The 23,071-nt window shown below is 39.3% G+C and overlaps 1 pseudogene across 1 annotated transcript; it reads right to left on the reverse strand.

Moving 5' to 3' along the window:
- Positions 1–1,018: 1,018 nt before the first annotated feature.
- On the reverse strand, positions 1,019–20,450 carry LOC103459670 (uncharacterized; annotated as a pseudogene). Its single transcript, XR_014086045.1, has 13 exons — positions 18,674–20,450; positions 17,750–17,875; positions 17,319–17,444; positions 11,882–11,960; positions 11,508–11,733; positions 9,237–11,364; positions 8,837–9,010; positions 8,478–8,651; positions 6,977–7,150; positions 6,589–6,762; positions 6,211–6,384; positions 4,380–4,426; positions 1,019–2,630 (listed from the first exon to the last, which is right to left on the reverse strand). The product of XR_014086045.1 is annotated as an uncharacterized LOC103459670 (transcript).
- Between the last annotated feature and the right edge of the window lie 2,621 nt (positions 20,451–23,071).

Here is a 23,071-nt window from a genome sequence, read left to right on the forward strand (position 1 = left end):
AAGTGTTAAAACATTTAACCCACTCTAATTAAAGAGTAAATGGGTCTTGACAACCACCAAGTGTCATTTGACAGGACAGAAAATTGTATTTTGCATTAACATCTTGAAAAATGAACATGTTTAATTCAACACGGCAGATAATGCAAAGGTGCATCACTTTACATGGCAGGATGAGGGCGCCATCTTGTGGACACAACCGAAAGAAACCAAGCCAGAACAAAACAGATCCAACTGGAAGTTCGACCAAGATGGCGGCTGGAGCAGATGCTCCTTTCGACCTGTTGTGCCAAATTATTTGATAGGAAAACCCCCAACTAAACGCTACACCGTTTTTTTTAATCATTTTTTAAAATGGAGAGTCAATTCTTTTATTGAAGACTTAATGTTTTCTGGAGACAGAAAAAGATTTTCTAAAAAGCAAAAACCCACCAGCAGCAACTTGACGACCAACCTCTGTTGTACTAAATATGCAAAAAACTGAAGTGAATCGCATGTATACTGGCTTCAACAGTTCAAAGAAATTTGAGCACATTAAATCTGAGCTCAACTTTAAGTCTAAAACCGTATGTCTGTTATTAGTTCTAGAAAATGGAATAATGTAAAAGTGTTTTTTTTTTCTAGTTTCCCACTTATTCTTGTTTTTTGGTCTACATTCCACAATGTGGAAATTCCACCATTTTTCCTTTTCTAGCACTTCCATAATTTTATCCATAAACATAGCCCTGCATATTGCACCAAAAGACTTAAGTTGGATGTTCTTAATTACTTTTTTTGTTGAATTTTCTTTGTAATCAATCCGCAGAGCCTTTAATGTGATGAAACTATATTTAACTAGAAACTAGTGGCTGGCCTGCCTGGTACCTTCGGAGGGACCTGACCGATATAATCCACCACTGTGACGTTACAGGAATACAAGCCACCAATGTTATAAACAAAAACAAAAAATATTAAAAGATCAAACTTTAAGTGTTCTGCTCTAAATGCACCATTCAGATCTGGTAGTTAAAGGGATCCATCATCAGTTATAACAATAGACTTTATTTGAGAAATATTTATTTTAGATGTAAAAACAATACAGTAATAATTCTGTAGACTGTTATAGTTTTTACACATTTTAATAAAATACTGTTACACAAACGTTGCCATGTTGTTTACGCTACAATGCATTCTGGGTAAATGATGCTACTTTGTCCAATTGCAAAAGCTCCGCCAAGCCAAAACAGAAATGAATAATGCTTTTTTAGCCTTTTTAAATTGAACTTGAGTGTGTTGAAATCGACGGGAACGTAGAAATCACAAGAGGTGGTGAAGATGAGGAGGAGCAAACGGAGGAAGAGGACAGATTTGGCTGTAGGAGCTGCTGGTGTTTTGCTGCTGCTGCCTTCAGCTTTATAAATGAAACTATTCAGTACTTCTATAGATCTGTGTAAGGTCTGATAACAGCTGTTTAGGGTCCGGTCCGGTGTTTCACATTCAGTACTGGCAGCAGTAGAAACAGTTCTATTATCATCTAAAATAAACTTCCAGCGATGCTCGTCTCTGATAATTATCCCAGCATTTTCCCCCTCACTAACCAGCAGCAGTGGGGTTTAGGTGCTTTGTGGATAAAAACAGTCGGCACGGGATTTGGTTTTAGCTTGTGAAGTTTAGAATGTGGTGGAACGGGAGATTCACATCATGGATGTGCAGCCGACAAATCTGCAGCAACTGAGTGATGCCATCACGTCAATATGGACCAGACTCTCTGGGGAATGTTTCCAGTTCCTTGTTGAATCTAAGCCTTCAAGGATTAAGGCAGTTCTAAAGGCAAAAGAAGGTCCAACCCGGACCTGAGTGAAGTTTTGCCCCCTCACCTTCTTCAAATCAGATAAAATTGCTGTTAATCAACTCAACAATGTTTGTGCATCAAAAGTTTTTTTTGTGCTGCTTTGGGTTTGAAGATATTAATGAAAGTTTAAACGTCAAAAGCTCAACCAGCACCCCCACTTATACTTAATCAAAATGACCTTTAAACTTCCATTAATATCTTCAAACCCAAAGCAGCACAAACAAAAAAAATGCTGAACAAACAGAATTGAGTTGATTGATAGCAATTTTGTCTGATTTGAAGCAGGTGGAGGGGCCAACTTCACTCAGGTCCAACCTGGTACTATCAAGGTATACCTAATAAAGTGGCCGTCAGTGCAGTGCATCTGTTCAACAGAGAGTTTCTCTGACAGGAGGAGACTCTTTAGACTCAACACAGAAACACTGAGGAACCAGGGAGGTGGAGTGAAAATCCAGGATAGAGAGGTTCAGTGAATTTGAATTTGAAGGTGTGGAGGAGGATCAGTGAGTCAGAGGAGACTCTGTGGAAGGACAAAATGCCAGCAGGATAGTCCACATACACTGCTACTCTGTTAGAGACTGAGGAGGAGATGACACATTGTATGTTATTGTGCAAGACAGAGAAACCATGACGATCGGAGCATCTCAGACTCCAGCACTGATTCAGATCATACGCAAAGTCTCTCCAGCCTCTGCTGATGCTTCTGTAACTCACTGTAACACACATGTCGCCTTCCTCTCGTCTTCAGACACTTTGAGGTTTCTTCCCACTGTGTTTGTGTCGATGGCGAGTTGACAGGAATCTGATGGAGAGAACAAACACAATCCAGCTGCAGTTATTGATCATTTATTGACGCTGATGATGACTGCTGAATGAACGATGTGACAGTTTTAAGATTGTTGAATGTGAGCTGCTATGTTGTCATGAATCAACTGAGATGAGGCCAAGGTAAGACCACTCTGCCCCCATGTGGAAGTGGAGTGAACCTTCGACAAATAAACACGGAGAGAAGGAGGAAGCTCACTGTTACCTTAGACATTTGGTGACATTTTTGCCTCATCAGCTAACATCAAGGCATAGAAGACAGGCAAAATGTTTTGAATGAGTCATACATTGGGCTGCACAGTGGCACAGTTGGTAGAGCTGTTGCCTTGCAGCAAGAAGGTTCTGGGTTCGATTCCCGGCCTGGGGTCTTTCTGCATGGAGTTTGCATGTTCTCCCTGTGCATGTGTGGGTTTTCTCCAGGTACTCCGGTTTCCTCCCTCAGTCCAAAAACATGACTGTCAGGTTAATTGGTCTCTCTAAATTGTCCCGAGGTGTGAGTGAGTGAGTGTGTGTGTGTGTGTGTGTGTGTATGGTTGTGTGTCCTGTGTGTCTCTGTGTTGCCCTGCGACAGACTGGCAACCTGTCCAGGGTGAACCCACCTCTCGCCCCGAACGTTAATTGGAGATGGGCACCAGCAGCTCTCCCGACCCCATTAAGGGACAAGGGTGTTAGAAAATGGATGGATGGAGTGCTAAACTGCTAAACTGCTTTTGAAAAAATGAATGTGTTTCATACGAGCATGTAAAGGAATTTTGAAGGGGGAATAAATTATTTTTATATGTTTTACCTTCAAAATCTCTTCAGCTACATGATGGCCATCAACTCTTTGGTGGCTGTTGAAATTCATTTTTGTTTGTTACATAACATACTACAATGTTAAAGTTTAATTATGGTGCTTTTATTTTCTCTTTATTGCATGAATATTGTCCAGCTGTACTAATCTGTCCACTCACATCTTTTGCCAACACAATTTATAGAACATGCAGCAAATACAATCTGCAGCACCTTTTCTGGCTTTAGACCCAGAGCTTCCAGACGTAGCTGCACTGTGTCAGAACAGCAGGTTGTCCTGGTGCTTAGAATTGGCATTGCTGAAGGATGGTTGGCCTCTATTTTATTATTAGTAGTATTAGATATTCTAATCTTCCAAATATTCAAATATTTGACGATAGTTGTGTTGGGCGCAGTTCATACTTGCAAAAAGCCTGTGAGCAACTACTTAATGTATTAATCACATCCACTTCCATGTCAGGCTGTGTACAAATATTTGAGCCACATGCCTGTTCCAATTTGCAGCCACAGCACACAGTTATTGTTTTGGCCCAGCTTTACACATTAATCTTTTATTGAATTGCTAAGCAGAGTAATAATGACAAAAACCTTCATTCAAACATGTTGCAGTTATTCCATCGAACACTGTTGTATTCAGTTGTTGAGTCAGCTGCAGGAATTTAACCATCTTTTACATTTTTTCCAGACTCCGTTTGTGTTTTGGAAGTGGAATGAACATTATTCCTCCCTCTAAGTGATCTGGGAAAAGAGAGTCCAGAGCATGTTCCTATGACCGCAGCACATGTGTAATAATAAACCCCAACACTTTGTCGGAGGTTCAGTTCCTCCAGGAAAGGGGTTTTTGATTTTGGAGGAAACTAGACCAGCAATTGGTCAGACACTGAAAAGTACACTAGGCTGATTGACATGTGATGTCATGTCAGATGAAAAACACACTTCCTAAGACCTGGTGTCAACCTTTGGACTCCAGCAGGATCCATCCTGAAAGAAGGAGGGAAGGAAGATCATCAGTGTCTTTCAGTAGCAAACATGGACATTATGTCTCTCTGTCTTTCCTCCACTGAGACAGGAAATGTCCAACATATGGACTCATTCACGTGTTGTAAACTTCCAGAAAAAGACAGAAGAGTCAAGAGCTGACAGATGGGCTGTGATGATGAAGAAGATGAAAACATTTCAAAATGTGGTGGATGTAGGAAGGACAATTGGTGCTGCTGCAGCACAACTCATTTCTCCAAACACAGGAAAATCTCCAACAGAGAGGAGGAAGGAAATCCCTCAGTAACAACATGAAGAAACTCACTGAAGCCTAAAAGGACATCTGAAAACTAAGGAAACATTTCTAGAAGCCACCAGGTGGCGCCGACTACATTTACAATGAGACCAAGAACCAGATGCAGCCTCCTGGAGCAAAGGGTCTGAAAGTGTCCAAGGAGCATCTTGAACAAGGCCTCCAGCAGATAAAACAGTCCAAAGTCTTTGTTTGCATCGTCTCCTGTTCAGCTCTACATGCCTGTCAGAGACTTCAGCTCCTGGTGAGCCTGGAACAGACTCAGACTGTCACAAACATCCTGACATCTTCAGGGTCTGTCCACCTGGCTTTCCTGCCCCCCCCCCACCAGGCTAAGTATTGTTTGTTTTTCTCTTCGCCTCTCTCTGCTTCATGCTGTCACGTTGCTAGGCATCATGAGTTACGCTGAGGTGGGGCGAGGGACAGTTGGTGAAGGTTAGATCTGTCTAAATTCACAACTTCTCTCTTTTACGGTCTTCGTTTATTCACGGTCTTCGAAGGACCCATCTTACATAGACCGGGTCCTTCGAAGCATGCAGACCCTGAATTTGAACACGGCTTAAATTTCAACACTTCTGTCAACAAAGATTTGCGTCATAGCCTGCGACACACATTTCTCTCAATTTGGCGGGGTGCCAGGCAGGTGTTGTAAACAAACCAACGGGTGTGTGATGGGCCATGAATGGCAAAAGGAAAAAGAGAAAAATAACCGAGGAGAACAGAGGATTCAACAATCCTGGGAAATACAAATGGTTAATCAAACTTAAACTGTGTTCATTTAATCTTACCTATTTTACCTTTTCAAAAAGTAGAATAGGTCAGATTTTACCTTTTGAAAAATCTTAAAAAGTGCTGTTTTACTTTTTTAACTGCATGGTGTGTTTTATTACACTCCGTTTGCCCAGATAAGTGGCACGTTATGCAAGTTCCGTTTTGTAGAACAGGCTGCTGTTCCCGTAGCAGTGGATTTCCTCCTGTATTATTTTCCTCCAACAAATTATTCCAGTAACCGAAGCACATACAGCTTTTAACCTTCATCTTCCCATTTCTGACGCTGAAATTCAATATCCTCAAGCTCTGACATACCAGGCAGCTACAAACCACGTGTTAGCTTTAGTGGCTAAGTGTTGGCTACAGTCCGTTGTCGCCTTGATATCAGCAGGAAAATGAAAAAACTAATCACTGGATTGTACGAGCTAATTACTGGACACAACAAAACTCAGTTGTTGTACCAGTGGCTCAAAGATATTTTAACTTTTGTGTCCTGTTCATGGTACAGCTCTTACTATGGCTAAAAACAATAGAAGCAAGCAGGACCCGGAAACAATCTATGTGGCGAAAATTTAAACAGAAATACATCACCACTACTCATGGCATATAGGCCATTGATAAATTATTGAAATAACATTTACATCCTCAATGATGGAAAATAATGGAGAGAAATCTGGTTTCAACAGCATTGAGAACATTGTACCTGAGAGTTGCCAGTTTGCAGTTTGGACTCTTCAGTCCAGCATAAAGAAGCTCCACTTCTGAATCCTGAATGTCATTATTACTCAGGTCCAGTTCTGTCAGACTGCAGGTCTGGGAGCTGAGGACTGAGGTCAGAGCTACACAGCTTCTCTCTGTGAGGTTACAGTCATTCAATCTGAGGAGACATGGAGAAATATCTGGAACAATCAATCCATCAAATAAAGCTAAGAAAATCAAGAATGCAGTGGTTTGTGTTCAAAGAGTATAAAAGGTCAAAAGACAAAAGTTGATCAATCTATTGTTGAAATAACATTTACATCCTCATCGATGGAAGGTAATGGAGAGAAATCTGGTTTCAACAGAATTGATGACATTGTACCTGAGAGTTGTCAGGTTGCAGTTTGGATGCTTCAGTCCAGCATAAAGAAGCTCCACTCCTGAATACTGAAGGTCATTTTTACTCAGGTCCAATTCTGTCAGACTGCAGGACTGGAAGCTTAGAAGTGAGAACAGAGCTCCACAACTTCTCTCTGAGAGTTTACAGTCACTCAGTCTGAGGAGACAAGGAGAAACATCTGCAAGTTGACATCCATTCATCATGGATGAAATGAAGTTGAGAAAAACAAGAAAGAAGTGGTTTGCATTCAAAAGAAGAAAATGTCCACAAACAAAAGCTGATCGATCTATTATTGAAATAACATTTACATCATCATTGATAGAAGGTATTGGAGAGAAATCTGGTTTCAACAGAACTGAGAACATTGTACCCGAGAGTCGTCAGTTTGCAGTTTGGATGCTTCAGTCCAACAAATAGAATATTTGCTCCTGAATCCTGAAGGTCATTGTGACTCAGGTCCAAATCTCTGAGACAGCAGGACGGGGACCTCAGGACTGAAGTCAGGGCCACACAGCTTGTTTTAGAGAGTTTAGAGTAACTCACTCTGAGGAGACAAGGAGAAATATCTGGAATTAAACAATCATCTATCCATCCATCATGGATGAAATGAAGTTGAGAAAAACAAGAGAGCAGCGGTTTGCTTTCAAAGGGACAAAATGTCAGAAAACAAAAGTTGATCGATCCATTATTGAAATTTACATTAAGATCTAATTAGTTCATCTCACTTAAAAAAGTTATGCAAACTCATTGTATGAAAAAATTAAGCAAAGTAATCTTAAGATTAGTGCATAACTAAACCCCATTTATTTTAACAGTACTAAATCAAGTAGTAAAATTAACAAAAACATTATGTTTATGTAACTTAAACAACATTTTCTTGATTGAGTCCTTGTCTTTGTTCTCTTGCTTCTTGTTTTAAAGGTTTTATTGACTCTAGTGGTCTTTCAGGTTGGTCAGACAGGAAAGTGGGAGATGAGAGAGGAGGAAGACATGTGGCAAAGGTCATCAGGCCGGGAATCGAACCTGTGACAGCCACGTTGAGGACTAAGGCCTTCATATGGGTTGTGCTTTATCCTGAGCCCCAGCAGCACCACTCGATCCCACTTCATACAATTTATAATTACACTAAATATTTGAAATACATCATTTATACACAAAAATATTCAGTCTGATAAAATAAACAATTAATTCACTCTCTGCTCGTGCATCATAGTTACAGGAACACCAGAAGCACAAAACAAAGGTTCCAGCTTTGGACTGTTGCATGTAGAAAAAAAAGAATTAATTTCATTACTGGCTCAACAAAAGAAAACAAAACAAAACTTTAATCTAGTTGACTGTAGCCTAGCTTAAAGTAAAAATAATACATGGAGACTTGTTCTGATGTTCTGCTATGTGATTGTGCTCCTGTTCATAGAAATGCAGGGATTAGTCTCTTCATGAGTCAGATGAGATAAAATACTGACTCCAGAAAAGATAAGAAAAAACTCAAGTAAAGAATTTGTACTTGGATGCATGCAGTAGTAACACAAAGTACTCTCCAACACAGAAAATATCCAACAATTTAGAGTTGGATTTCTAAATTAAACCCTGGTGAAGGTTTTAAAGGCAGATATCTGTATATTTTTGTGTTATTTATGCTGCTCATGTTTTTTTAAATGCATAAATTTAAAAAAAAGTAATGAGAGACCTTTCAACCATAAATTCCAAGTAACTTACCAAGAGTGAGTGTTGATAGCAATTTGATGAAAACTGATTTAAGTCAACCTACTATTTTTATTTAAATATAATTTTGCATTTACAGTGTACCTCCTCATTGATGGAAGGTAACGGAGAGAAATCTGGTTTCAACAGAATTGAGAACATTGTACCTGAGAGTTGTCAGGTTGCAGTTTGGACTCTCCAGTCCAGCATAAAGAAACTCCACTCCTGAATCCTGAAGGTCATTGTTACTCAGGTCCAGTTCTGTGAGACTGCAGGATGGGGAGCTTAGAAGTGAGAACAGAGCTTCACAACTTCTCTTTGAGAGTTTACAGTCACTCAGTCTGAGGAGACAGTGAGAAATATCTGGAATTAAAGAATCATCCATCCACCCATCAAATTAAGCTAAGAAAAACAAGAATGCAGTGGATTGCATTTAAAGAGTATGAAGGTCAAAAGACAAAAGTTGATTAACTTATTGTTGAAATAACATTTACATCTGGTTTCAACAGAATTGATAACATTGTACCTTAGAGTCATCAGTTTGCAGTTTGGACTCTTCAGTCCAGCATAAAGAAGCTCCACTCCTAAATCCCAAAGGTCATTGTTACTCAGGTCCAGTTCTCTGAGACTGCAGGATGGGGAGCTGAGGGCTGAGGTCAGAGCTTCACAGCTTCTCTTTGAGAGTTTACAGCCAATCAGTCTGAGGAGACAGTGAGAAATATCTGGAATTAAATAATTAATCAAAAATGATTTTCTTTTCAGTCCCCAAAATTCTCTTTGGAAAGATTGATGGAGGGTTTTTTTCCCCATGTTATTTTTTTGTTATGAACCTTTTCATTATAAATACTGATAATATTGATGTGCATCTAATCATTAGCAGATTTATCATGATTAAAAATAAAAGTAATAACAATCTGTGTCCTTACAGAGCTTTGTTGGAGGCTTTAACCACTGGCAGCAGCCTCAGAAGAGCATACTCTGAAGCAGAGTATTTCTTCAGGTCAAACAAATCCAGATCTTCTCCTGATGACAGTAAGATGAAAGCCAGAGCTGACCACTGAGCAGGAGACAATTCATCTGTGGAGAGACTTCCTGAACTCAGAGATTGTTGGATATCCTCCTCTAGAGAACGATCATTCAGTTCATTCAGACAGTGGAACAGGTTGATGCTTTTCTCTGCAGACACATTATGACTGATCTTCTTCTTGATGTACTGAACTGTTTCCTGATTGGTCTGTGAGCTACTTTCTGCCTGTGTCACCAGACCTTGTAGAAGTCTCTGATTGGTCTGCAGTGAAAGTCCTAGGAGGAAACGGAGGAACAAGTCCAGATGTCCATTTAGACTCTGTAAGGCCTGGTCAACAGCTATCTGATGGAGATGTGGTATTTTTAGCTCCCCCCGAAATGAAGGCTGGTCAAGTATTATTAGTGTTTCTTCAATTGAAGGCATGTTAGATGTTGCGATGGACATGTGACCCATCCGGGATGTATGCCGTCTCTCGCCCAAGCTGTCTCGCTGACGATAGGCACCAGCACCCCTCCCAAACCCACTAGGGTCAAGAGTGTAAGAATATGGATGGATGGAGGGATGGATCTTTTTAAATGAAGGCATGTGAGATGTTGTTAGTATTTCTTTCATTGGGATGACCCCCAGGTGTTGGTTTGACCACTGTAAGACCTGCTCAACAGCGTTCTGATGAGGAGACTTTAGTTTAGGTATATTAGGTAATGAAGAACTGTTTTTGTTTTTTTTTTCTTCGATCCTTATTCTTTGTTTCTTGACACTAGAGTTGATGAAGGTCAGATGAACATGAAGAGCAGCCAGAAACTCCTGAACACTCAGATGGACAAAGCAGAACACCTTGTCCTGGTACAACCCTCTCTCCTCTCTGAAAATCTGTGTGAACACTCCTGAGTACACTGAGGCTGCTCTGATATCGATGCCACACTCTGTCAGGTCTGATTCATAGAAGATCAGGTTTCCTTTCTGCAGCTGATCAAAAGCCAGTTTTCCCAGAGACTCAATCATCTTCCTGCTCTCTGGACTCCAGTGTGGATCTGTTTTAGCTCCACCATCATATTTGACCTTCTTCACTTTGGTCTGAACCACCAGGAAGTGGATGTACATCTCAGTCAGAGTTCTGGGCAGCTCTCCTCCCTCTCTGGTCTCCAACACATCCTCCAGAACTGTAGCAGTGATCCAGCAGAAGACTGGGATGTGGCACATGATGTGGAGGCTTCGTGATGTCTTCATGTGGGAGATGATCCTGCTGGCCTGCTCCTTATCTCTGAATCTCTTCCTAAAGTACTCCTCCTTCTGTGGGTCAGTGAACCCTCTGACCTCTGTCACCAAGCCAACACACTCAGCAGGGATCTGATTGGCTGCTGCAGGTCGTGTGGTTATCCAGAGGAGAGCAGAGGGAAGCAGTTTCCCCCTGATGAGGTTTGTCAGCAGAACATCCACTGAGCTGGACTCTGTAGCATCAGTCAGGATCTCCTTGTTGTGGAAGTCCAGTGGAAGTCTACTCTCATCCAAGCCATCAAAGATGAACAGGACCTGGAAGTGTTCAAAGCTGCAGATTTCTTTGGTTTCAGTAAAGAAGTGATGAACAAGTTCCACCAAACTGAACTTCTTCTCTTTCAGCACATTCAGCTCTCTGAAGGTGAATGGAAATATGAAGTGGATGTTCTGATGGGTTTTGTCTTCAGCCCAGTCCAGAGTGAACTTCTGTGTTAAGACTGTTTTCCCAATGCCAGCCACTCCCTTTGTCATCACTGTTCTGATTGGTTGATCTCTTCGAGCTTGGACTTTAAAGATGTCCTCTTGTCTGATTATTGTTTCTGGTCTGTGTGGTTTCCTGGATGCTGTTTCAATCTGTCTGACCTCATGTTCATTATTGACCTCTCCAGTCCCTCCCTCTGTGATGTAGAGCTCTGTGTAGATCTGGTTCAGAAGGGTTGGACTTCCTGCTTTAGCAATCCCCTCAAACACAGACTGGAACTTCTTCTTCAGACCAGATTTAAGTTGATGTTGACAAATTGCAGCAAGATGTTCTAAATTAACAGAAAACATAAAATCAGGAAGGAAACAAAATAATCTTTGGAAGATTATTCGAATAAATGTGATTCTATCTCTTCAAACATCAATAAATGTGTCATTTATCCATCAGGTCAAATCTTTGTAGAAATCCTCTTACTGCTCTGTAGACAGTCAGCCAGCTCCTCCTGCTTCATTTTCCTCAGGAAGTTCAGTGTGATCTTCATCACTGCCTCTCTGCTGCTCCTCCTCTGCTCTTCATCCTCACCTTCCAACTCATCATCTTCTCTCTGACTCTCTGAGCATTCTGGGTCATCTGGGCTCAGAACTTTCTGGATCTTCTTCAGCTCATTCTTCACAAAAGTGACAATGTTTTCCTCCAGCAGCTGGAACAGAATAATAGATGATGGAAACATCAGACTGTTATCATGGAAAAAAACATCAGAACCATGTTGACTGACAGTCCTCTGGTCTACAAAATGCAGCATGGAAATGACTGAAAAGAATCCATGAAAAAGTAATTTTTGTACAAACCATAAATATGGAGTCCAGTTGTGTTTGGTGCTGCTGGGCAGACTGACCACTAGGAACCTCTGAGCTCTGCTGGTCCACTCTGTGGAGGAACCAGGAACAACCAGGAAGTCGGGAAATATTCATCTAACAGTTTCCACAGATGAAATCACCAAGAGCTTCACAATAAGAGTCTTCAAAACTTGAAAAGCTGAGCATCACATGAACACAATACATATAAGTTAAATAAAATAAGATTAAATAAAAGGATGACCACAAATAACACCCCCATTGTAAGGTTTTTTTTTCTGTGTATTAATTTAGGTTTCTGTGTTCAGTTGAGTCTCTGTGTTGTCCTGTCTACCCATTGATTGCTTCCAGCTCTGTCTCATGTTCCCTGATTACTCATTATGTATTTAATCCCAGCTGTGTCCCCTGCTCCTGATCAGGTCCTTGTCTATACTGTCGTTTGTCGTGTCAGCGTGTCTCCTGGGTGCCTGTTTTTTGAGTTAATTCAGATGCTACCTGTTCTGAGCTCCTAGCCTTCTGCTCACCTGCGCTGCCTGAATTTTTGTGTTTTGCATTTCATCATTAAAACCATTATCATTATTGCACTGAATCTGGGTCCTCTGCTTCAATCCTCACGATTTGAGGATTGAAGCAGAGGACACCCATCACACATTAGTTTGGCTGAGCTCCAGTATATCTCACCAATCACATGGTAAAACTTTCTTTTCCTGCTGAACTCATATTACAATGAACACAGGAACCAAGTCTTGATAAAGCAGACTGGTTTTACCATGCATTTTCCAGTGGGTTTTGGAGATGCAACACTGCAGTTACAGGCCAATATCCAACCTTCCATTCATCAGCAAAATTATTGAAGTCATTTCAACAGTTTAATAGCTTCGCAACAATGACCAACCACTTTGATGTTTTTCTGCCTGCTTTCCGTGCTCACCATAGTATGAAGACTGACCTAGTCAAAGTGTTCAATTACATCCACATGAATGCACACTGTGGAAGAACCACAGTGCTGGTTCTGCTGAATCTGACCGCAGCATTTAACACCGTTCATCATGACATACTACTGAAACCATATCAGAGTTGGGTCGGACTCTCCGGTCAAGTGCTCAACTGGTTTAAGTCTTACATAAAGAACAGGGATTTCTTTGTTTCAATAGGTAACTTATCATGGCAGTGGACAGAAGTCACATGTGGGGTACCCCTAAGCTCAATCCTAGGATTCCCTTATTTAATATCTACATGCTCCAACCAACGTTCCCTCTAATTTTTCATGTGTCTGGGCATACACAAAAGTGGTCCTCAGTGTTGCTCACTGAGGACCACTGTGAGCAACATCAGATGTGCACGCTGTAACCACACACATCACACCCGTTCAAAATCATAGCAAGTTACATGGCTTATTAAAAGAATCAAATCACAGCAGCAATTTTTGTTTAATTAGTTTACTTTTAATATAAGCGATTTGGCCCACTTAAAATGAAAGACAAAAATCTTGTTGGCGTTCATGAGATGTGTAGTACGTTATGTGAGTATAAGAGTCCTGCTTTGGATGGAATGGCACATACTCAGACAGCCATTCCATCCTAAAAGAACCGCATTTCTTTTTTACTTTGTCTTGGTGAGCGGATGTGTCGCTGCCCGTTCGTTTCGCCATAAGGGGTTGCGTTTCTTAACTCCGCCACACTGTTGTTAGCAAGCTAACCTGCACGGTGCGTATGGGCAGGACACATAGAGCTATCAACGCTATGATTGGCTGCATAACATAATTAAACCGTATCGTATCATTGGCTGAACATCTGTCAGTCACTGCGTTACATTGAAAAATGGTACGGAATAAGACATTATTGGTCTAATTTAATATATTAGATTCGGTCTAATATTAGATATTAATTAATACCTTTATGGTGGATTTTATTTTATGCGCTGCATAGATTTTCTTGTGCGCTGAGACTGTGCGAGCTTAGAGGGAACATTGGCTCCAACTAGCTCAGATTATAACAGGGAATAAAATTAGCTACCATGACGACGCGGATGATACATAGGTCTATGATAGATATTTTTCATGAACCTACACAAAAGAACCACAGACAACATATATGAATTTTATGGCCAAACTTTTGCAAAAGGAGAAGACTCAGCAAACTGCTCCTTCGAGCCATTCACAGAGCGTTCTGCCCTCTCTCTGCTAGAGCAGACCTTTTATTTCGGAAAACAAAAGTGAGATAGGATAAACAATAAAACGGATGGCAAGCTCTATCTAACACACAGGTCATCAAGCTCTTTCCCTAGAGAGCGAATTCTGGAGGGAACAATCAGTTTTCTGGAACAGAGATATTCGACACAGCAATCAAAAAGTTTTCACACAGCACGTCATTACTGATTAACATTAGACTGAATATGAACTAAAGTAATAATAAAATGATGATACAAAAAATGTCTAACAGTCTACATCACGATGTCACCAGATGACTCAGAACTCATCCAAGCACTGAATAGATAAATGTGTGGATGTGCCAAAACTTTCTCCAGTTGAAAAGAAACAAAACTGAAGTTATTATCTTTGAATCTAAAGAGGAACAGTCAGCATGCAACTTCAGTTATTGCAGCTAGAAACTAGAGATCAAGTCTGAAATCTGGGTGTGGTGATAGACCCTACGAAGACAGAGTTACAAAGTTGGTGGTCTAAAGAACATTTCCAGGATTGAAGGACTGATGTTCCAGCAGCAACGCCGAATTCATTTGTGAGGTTGGGAGGCCATGGAGTGTTTTGTCATCCCTGTTACGCACTTTGAATGTCAGGAGTGCACACTTGTTCAATTGACATGATAGCACTTGTCAATCAACTCAGTGGGTTTATCGCCATTTGTCCTGAAGTAAACATCCCTTACCTGGAGAACAAAGTTGTCAGGTCTACCATGCACTGCGTTCTGGCTATTGATTTGCTGATTGTTTGCTACTAAATGCACTGCAATCGAGATTTGGTGGAAAAAGAAAAAATTGTTAAAAGTTGTCAGTGGGGAACATGCACAAGGCACGCTTTATTTATGCCATTTTCGAAACTGGAGTCTGGAAAAATGTAAAAGATGGATAAATGCCTGCAACTGACCTCATTAATACAGTAATCAACGGTATTAAAACTCCATGTTTGTATGAAAGTTTTGTCACCATTACATCATATGCTTAAGTGAAAAAAATATATAATAAAATAGATGTCAAATGTCCTAAAGCAATCCCAATTTTGAGCAGCAGAACAATCTAATAGTTGGAGCGCATCATGACATTACTGCGCAGCGCATCTACATCTGGATGCTCTGGGTCTAAAGCCAAAAGGCTCAGATTATATTTGCTGCTTGTTTCTCAAATTGTGCAGGAAAATATGTCTGAGTGGGACAGAGAATCAGCTGAACTGCTGACAATATTTTTGCATTAAAAACAAAATGAAAAACACCGCGATTAAACTTTAATGTGCTTGTTATTTATTTACCAAACAAAAATGAATTCCAACAGCCAACAAAGACCTGAAAACCTTCAGTGGCCATAAGTATTGATGGCCACTGATAGTTTTCAGGTCTCTGTTGGCTGGCTTTTGGACGAGCAAAAATAAACAACAACAAAAAAAAACTATTCGCACAATTATTTTTCGACCTGAGCAAAAATGATCTGCTCTGGGAAAAGTGTGGGTCGACAAGGGAACGATTTATCTATTTTTTTCCATCCCAACAGCTAGTTGGAAAGAAGATATCATCGCAGTTCTCTAACTACAGCATTTGGGCCAGATGTGACACATATACCGAATTCAGTAACACTTTATGTGAAGGGGTGTGCATAAGACTGACATACTTAACAGTTCAAAAATAATTTTGAACTGTTATGCGATCTGGAGCTTTAAGTATTGAATTCAGATTTCAATGCTGTAGGTTTTGTGTGTGCCTCTGTCTGTATATACACAGAGAGATGTCAGTCACAGATTGTCAGAGTTGCATGCAGTCTGTTTAAATGTCTGATTGGACCAGCTGAAGGGCAGGGCAGGGCCGTAAAGTGGGGGGGCCAAGAGCTGGCACCTCCTGTTCCGGCACCTATGTGTTCCAGCAAGGTATGGAGAAAGTCATCCATGCATTTAATAACTGCAACAGTGTCTTTGCAAGTCTACCTAAAAAAAAAAAGAATAATCAATCCTCCAGCTGCAGCTAATCCTGCTGTTGGTGTTCTGACTAAAACCAGGAACGTCACCCAGTTCTACAGCCCTTCCACTGGCTCCATGTAGCTTAGAGAATATAATTTAAAATTCTGTTAGTTTATAAATCAGTGAACAGTTTAGAACCACAATACATTAAAGGTCTGCTGTTGTTGTATCAACCTTCCAACCCTCTCAGGTCTTCTGGTTCTGCTCTGTATGTAGAACCAGAACCAAACATGGAGAAGCAGCATTCAGCTTCTATGCACCACAAATCTGGAACAAACATCCAGAAAACTGCAAAACAGCTGAAACACTGAGTTACTGAGTGTTTACTGGGAGGCAACTGCATTTCGTTTACAAAAGAAATATTAATTTACTTAACAATCCATTCAGTTTATTAACATGTAGCAAAGAGCCAATCAGAGTGAACAACAACCCAATCTAAACATTTCACTTCAACTAGAGGCTCAAAAACGAACAGATCTGAGCAGCTAAACATGATGTAGCAGCATCCAGGATGCCTCCAACAATTATTCTTTCTTCTTTCACTGTTCTGGAGAACATTCACAATACACTATTTCACATGGGCATATTTAGGAAAAAGAACTGAGCCTTTTCTAAATGTGTTGAAATATCATGTTATTTTAACACGTGTTATTTCAAGCACATGTTGAAATAAAAACATTTCAGACTGACTCGGTTAACTGAGTAACACCAGGTAGATCCAGCTCGCCACTCTATGGTCCAAAAGATTTCTTTTTTTTTACTTTTTAATTAATTCACCAATTAGTGCATGTGAAACAAGCTTTACAGACTAACAAACACTGGCATTGATATAGAAAATATCAAATAACTAATTAAAAAAGAAGATGCACATTAACATGGGCAAAAGACAAAACAAAACATAACCAAATTATGTCAGAAAACAATTTCAATTTCATACGTAGGTTAGAGTTTTTTTCTTTCTTATAATCTTGGCAGTTATTTTTTGATTTGCATTACTATTTTACTTTTCACTAATATTCCTGGTGTTGATTAATCTAGGGTCACAGTCTATTTTGGGTAGAAATTAGACAGAGGCAGAAAAAAATAAAATAAAATAAAAGCATATGGCAGAACAATAATTAAATAAATTAAGGATAACTAAAAAAACGTGTTTTGTGATCTTAGGATCTCCCTTTTCCCTTCTGCTCTTAGTTCCTGCAATGTCAGTTCCTGATTCATTCATCACAGTTACAGCAGGTGGATCCAGCTCACCTCTCTGATGATGAAGGTCCAGAAGACTTAAACTCAATACCAATCTCCTTTGACCTGTCGCTCTTAAAGGACATACAGCTGGGTTCTGGTTCTGGATCATGGGCACGCTTCCGTCTTTCAGGAATCCTGACAAAAAAAAAAAGTTATCATTAAAAGACATTTGAATAGAGGGGAGTTTTGCATTACAAATATTTTCTATACAACTATAAACCTAAGAGCTGTGAAACAACAGAAAGAGACAGTTAAAAATATATTCTAAATAATTCCTAACTAAACTAGTTATATGTGCTCCCAAAGAACTGGAGCCCATATTTCACATAAGAGAATAGAAATGTGGCGGAAGGAGCTGAGCTCCTGTTAAAAACATGTGGGAAAAAAAACATTTCAGACTGATTCAGTTATCACTGTTACAGCAGGTAGATCCAGCTCACCTCTCTGATGATGACGGTCCAGAAGATTTAAACTCAATACCAATCTCCTTTGACCTGTCGCTCTTAAAGGACACACAGCTGGGTTCTGGTTCTGGATCATGGGCACGCTTCAGTCTTTTAGGAATCCTGACAACAACAAAAAAAAACTCTCATTAAAACATTTAACCCTTTAACTACCGCACCTAGAAAAAAACCTGTGAAAATTTTTTTCTTAGCATTTCTTTTACCCCAGGGTGATCTATAAACACAATCAATTTTTTTTTTTCAACAGACCCTGTGGTTTTGGAAATATTGATCTCTACCAAACGGTTGAGATGTCCTTTATGGTTAAAGTTCATCTCTACCAAACGGTTGAGATGTCACCTAATGGTTTAAGTACATGACATAATAAAAATACCAAGTACAATAGATAAATTAAAATAAAATGTTAATTTATAAAGAAATAAGCAATAAAAAATGTCTGGGGCATTGGATAGTTTATTTCTGTCACAATGACAAAACATTGGTTTTAATTTCAACTAAAGAAAACATTGCGTTGAACAAGGAAATATAGAATTTTTAATTTTCCCATCTTGACTGTCTGATTATTAAAGTGCAACAGCACAAAATTCTCACATTCAATCCACTTCTGATTATAGGTAACAGTGCAAAAAAAATCATTTTTACATTCAAAAAAGAAAAGAAAATACTGCAGAATAGAAACATTTATTACTTTTATATCTCAGCACACCTTTTCTGTTTTTGTGCAACAGCATGTATTTTGGGACACAACTGTCATGTATCTGGAGGATTGATTGAACTAGTGTTACTTGTTTTCATTAAAACTTTGAAAAAACATGGCAAACACAGAAAAACATCAAACATTAAAACATTTCATATGTGTTTGCAAAACAGCCTTCATTTTGTGCATTAGATGCGCTTTACCTCTGGTGATACAACTTGAAGCATTCCTGGCTCGCATTCAAACACAGGAAGACATTGCATTTCTCACATTTCCACCTGGACACTCCCTTTGGACACAGGTTGCATCTCCCTCGTTTTTCACAGTGAAGAGGCCAGTGTCCCATGTTGTCGTAGCGCACATCTGTTTGTGGTTTTGGTCGTGATGGTCTTGAGATGTAGCCTGTCTGCTCTGGTGGTGGAGAGCTGGAAGATGGTCGGCCAACTTTGGATGCTGGCTTATTGAACTGGTTCAAACTGTGGCCAACTGTTTTTTGGGGGGCCTGAGGTGTAATTTGGATTGGGGTTGTCATTTGGCTGCTCCAATCGAATAGTTTTTAGGGTGCTTTCCTTTCCTTTTCTTCTTTTTTTATGAGGTGGCTTTGTGAAAGACCTGCTTTTTGAGGGAGCCTCCTCTTCATCCAGGGATTCGAATGAGGAGTCTCCAGCATCATCTCCTTGTGTGGGCTCATAATCTGGATCTTCAACTTGGTCATCGCTCAGATCACCATCAGATTCTCGGGGATCATCTGGCACAAGGGCAAGACGAGTGCGTGGCCTCGCGCCATAGAAGGATTTAGCATCCATCTAGTGGTGGTTGAAAAGTTAAAATTAGTTACTAGTTGTGAAAATTTTGATTTTCCCACATTTATTCTAAAATGTTACCATATTTGCTAATATCAACTCAGAAAGTCGCAAAAATTATTTTGTCAGATAATGTTATAATTATTCTTTGTGTATAAGACTTTAATAACACTTATTGTTTCATATTTATACCAATAGATGAAAATAACTTGATTTTATAGCAAAAAAAAAAAAAGTTAACTACGTTAGCTTAATTAGCTACATTTACCATTAAGTGACATCTCAACCGTTTGGTCGAGCATATTTTCAAAAAATTATTTGACCTTTAATTTAGCTTTTTCGGTGATATCAAGTAACATAATTCTGTTTATTAATGTCTATAATACTATCATATGCCAGAAAACGATTCCTACCTTTCAACGTTTTACCACAACCAGTCGATATATGTGACAGAGTTTCAGGGTTCTGACTTCGTGGTTGGAGAGGAGAAGAAGAACTATTACTATTTAAAGAAACAGTGCCCTCTAGTGGATTTCTTTAGCATATCGTCCTTCAAGCAAGTGGCAGAGATGGCTCAATCAGGTTAAGCTAAGTTAGACACTCCTCATATTGAGATATAGAGACCCAAAATGTGCTCAACCAAATGGTTGAGCGGGCAGTTAAATTAATGGAGTTTTACTTGATGACTGATAGATGATTTTCTATATGACTGTAAATTAAGAGAGCTGTGAAACAACAGAAAAATTCTAAATAATTCCTAACAGAACCAGTCAAATGTAGTCCCACCGAAATAATAGCACTCCAAGGTTAAGGTATTAGATATTTACTGTAGATAACAAAAACATTGACATTACAGTCACATTTTTCAATTCCAAATATAAACAGCTTTACCTGTTAAATGAAGGATCAGATTTAGGCAGAAAACTAGCAGAATTCAAACACAAAGTGTACCATTTTACAATCTTTAAAACTGTCATTTAAAGCATGGGGTGGTTTCTTCATGTCTTCAATTGGAATATCTTGCAAAAAATTTAAATGAAATCATTGTCAGAAATTGGTGGTTTTATCTTTTTTTCAGGTTCTGCTCTGGTGGCTTGTTCCAAATTTTCTCTTAGCAAGTCACATTTAAAACCTTCAATAATCCGTCTGCATCAGAGACACAGTTGTTCTACATGTTCTTAACTTCATTCTCAGACTGCAGGTTTTACTTTGTGAAATGATCTCATGCTAACATTTCACAAAGTAGAATGGGAGGCACATCCTTCAGTTATGGTTCTTCTCCCATGGAAGCAGCTCCCAGTTTTAGTCTGGGAGGTAGACATTTTCCCCAATTGTTGGACAAGTGGGGAGTAGTAGGGATCCTCTCTGACTCAATCCAGCCAGTGAGGATCCAACCACACATACGGACCAATTAGTGCAGTTATTATCACAGATGATCATGTCATCCTCATTTTCACTGTTGGCTAACAAATATTACAGGTAATACTGTTCACCTATATCCTATCAAGGTGACTGATTTTTGGGGTAACTTGCTTCCGGTCTGCTCTTATGGGAACAATCTACTGTGAACTGGTTGTAGACATATACTAGCTGTTTTTCTTAATTTAGTTTTAAGATAATCTCAATTAGCTTAGAGCTAATTTGGCCTCATTTCCAAAACTGTTCAAAATAAACCTTGGTCTTTAAGTGTGTATATTCATACTTGACATTTTGGTGCTGATATGTACAAATCCACAGTATAGTTTGGTGCAACCCATTCTTAGTTGAAACCAAATCTGATCTAGTTTCCAAAGTCCTCTTACATAAACCTGATTCCTCAAATTTTACAGTCAAAATTTACACATTTTTTCCCCACTAGTTCCATACAGCAGCATCTCAAATCACAATGTGATAAAATGAGCACCAGGCAGCTCCTAAAGGGTTTGCCATTGCTAACAACCTCCAATATCCAATTGCAGTAGCATTTGTTCTTTACGTCTTTATCTACAAGTTCTGTGTCTTCCAGTGGCTTCATATCTGTGATCCATGCTCGGTGCCAGTAAATATTGGGTGAGAATCAATACAAAATATTGATAATGTCTTTATATCAAGTTGGTATCAGTATTGGATCAATACTAGCAAGGTTTCTCCCAGAAAACTTGCTAAACTTGGTGGTCTGGGCACCAAGGCAGTCCACCAGCCTCCGTACCCAGACCGAGAAGATGTGAAGTTGACAGGAAGTGTAAAAATATTACTGGATTATTATACATGCTTCTGGAGTGGTTCTGGAAAACATTCAACACACACCTGTCCACATATAAACATGGAAATGTGCTGAGCTAAGTAAACATTTACAAAACATTAATAAAAGCATTTCAGACTGACTCATTCATCACAGTTACAGCAGGTTGATCCAGCTCACCTCTCTGATGATGAAGGTCCAGAAGATTTAAAGTCAGTAAAAATCTCCTTTGACCAGTCGCTCTTAAAGGACACACAGCTGGGTTCTGGTTCTGGATCATGGGTATGCTTCATTCTTTCAGGAATCCTGACAAAAATTAAAGCTACTAAATTTAATGGAATTTTACTTTAAATATGATTTTCTATGTGACTAAATTAAGAGAGCTGTGAAACAACAGAAAAAGAAAGTTCACAAATATTCTAAGTAATTCCTAACAGAACCAGACAATTTATTTCCACTGAAATAGAGAATTAGTACTAGATATTTACCATATCTAATACTTTAATCTTGGTGACGTTGACGTTACGGTCACATTTTTCAGTTCCAAATAAAAACAGCCTTACTTATTAAATTAAGAATCAGAAATATTCAAGTGAAACTCAAATCTTTTTCAGAAATTGGTGGTTTTATTTCACAAGTCTAAATAATTCCCCAGAACTAGCCGTGTGTAACTCCCTTCCCTCCAAAAACAGCCATTAGTTTCAGGAAGCTCGTTCTCTGGTTTAATTAGGAGCTGCATACTTTTAAGCACACTGCAAGAAAAATGGAGAGAAAATTATGTTCCCACATTTCTCATCATTCATAGAGGAGGTTAAAAATAATCTAAGGATTCTTTTTAGTCTAGATGTCAAGCTTACATAAAGTCACAGAGCCTTCCGTTCTCTCACATTGCCGCATTAATGACTTTATGGGATTCTTTATAAATAAAATGTTTAGTCTTTATGAACCACCAAAGAGGAACAGCAGCTTCATCACCACATCTTTGACCTGATACAGAGTGAATGATGAGTGAAAGTAGCTCTGCATGGTTGGAGATCTCACCTCTGACCTCTGGTGATTTCAGATGGAGGGACTTCCTCCTCTCTGTCCTCACACTGATCCATGCTGTTAAAGTCACATACACATCATCTCTCACACACTTTGTACCTTCACCTGTAGAGGAAACACAAATCATTCATCTGCACATCAACTCTGATTATTATTTACATCAGAAGTTTTAGGAAAAAAAATCAGCTGTTCCTCTTCTGATTGGCTCTTCTTCACTTCAGCGTCAGTTGAAGTGACAGTGACTGTACTTCAGCTCCTGTACTTCTACTAAAAGTCCACTAGATGGAGTAACTGAGCAACATTACCATTCACTGACGTTGATTCAGTCTGAATTCACTTAAGGAACTTTTTTATTTCTCCATTATCAAACTCGACAAGTGGATAATCTGAATCATCAAAGATGATGATGATGATGATTAATTTAATAATCTGACTAAACCAAACACATTTCAGCCTTAATGCCATTTTAATTTGAAATGGAGGACGCAGTAGGAAGCAGCTTCCTACTTCTGGAAATGAAAACATAACGC

Source organism: Poecilia reticulata, chromosome 23 (genome assembly GCF_904066995.2).
Source record: "Poecilia reticulata chromosome 23, P_reticulata-male-v2, whole genome shotgun sequence".
Taxonomy (NCBI): Eukaryota; Metazoa; Chordata; class Actinopteri; order Cyprinodontiformes; family Poeciliidae; genus Poecilia; species Poecilia reticulata.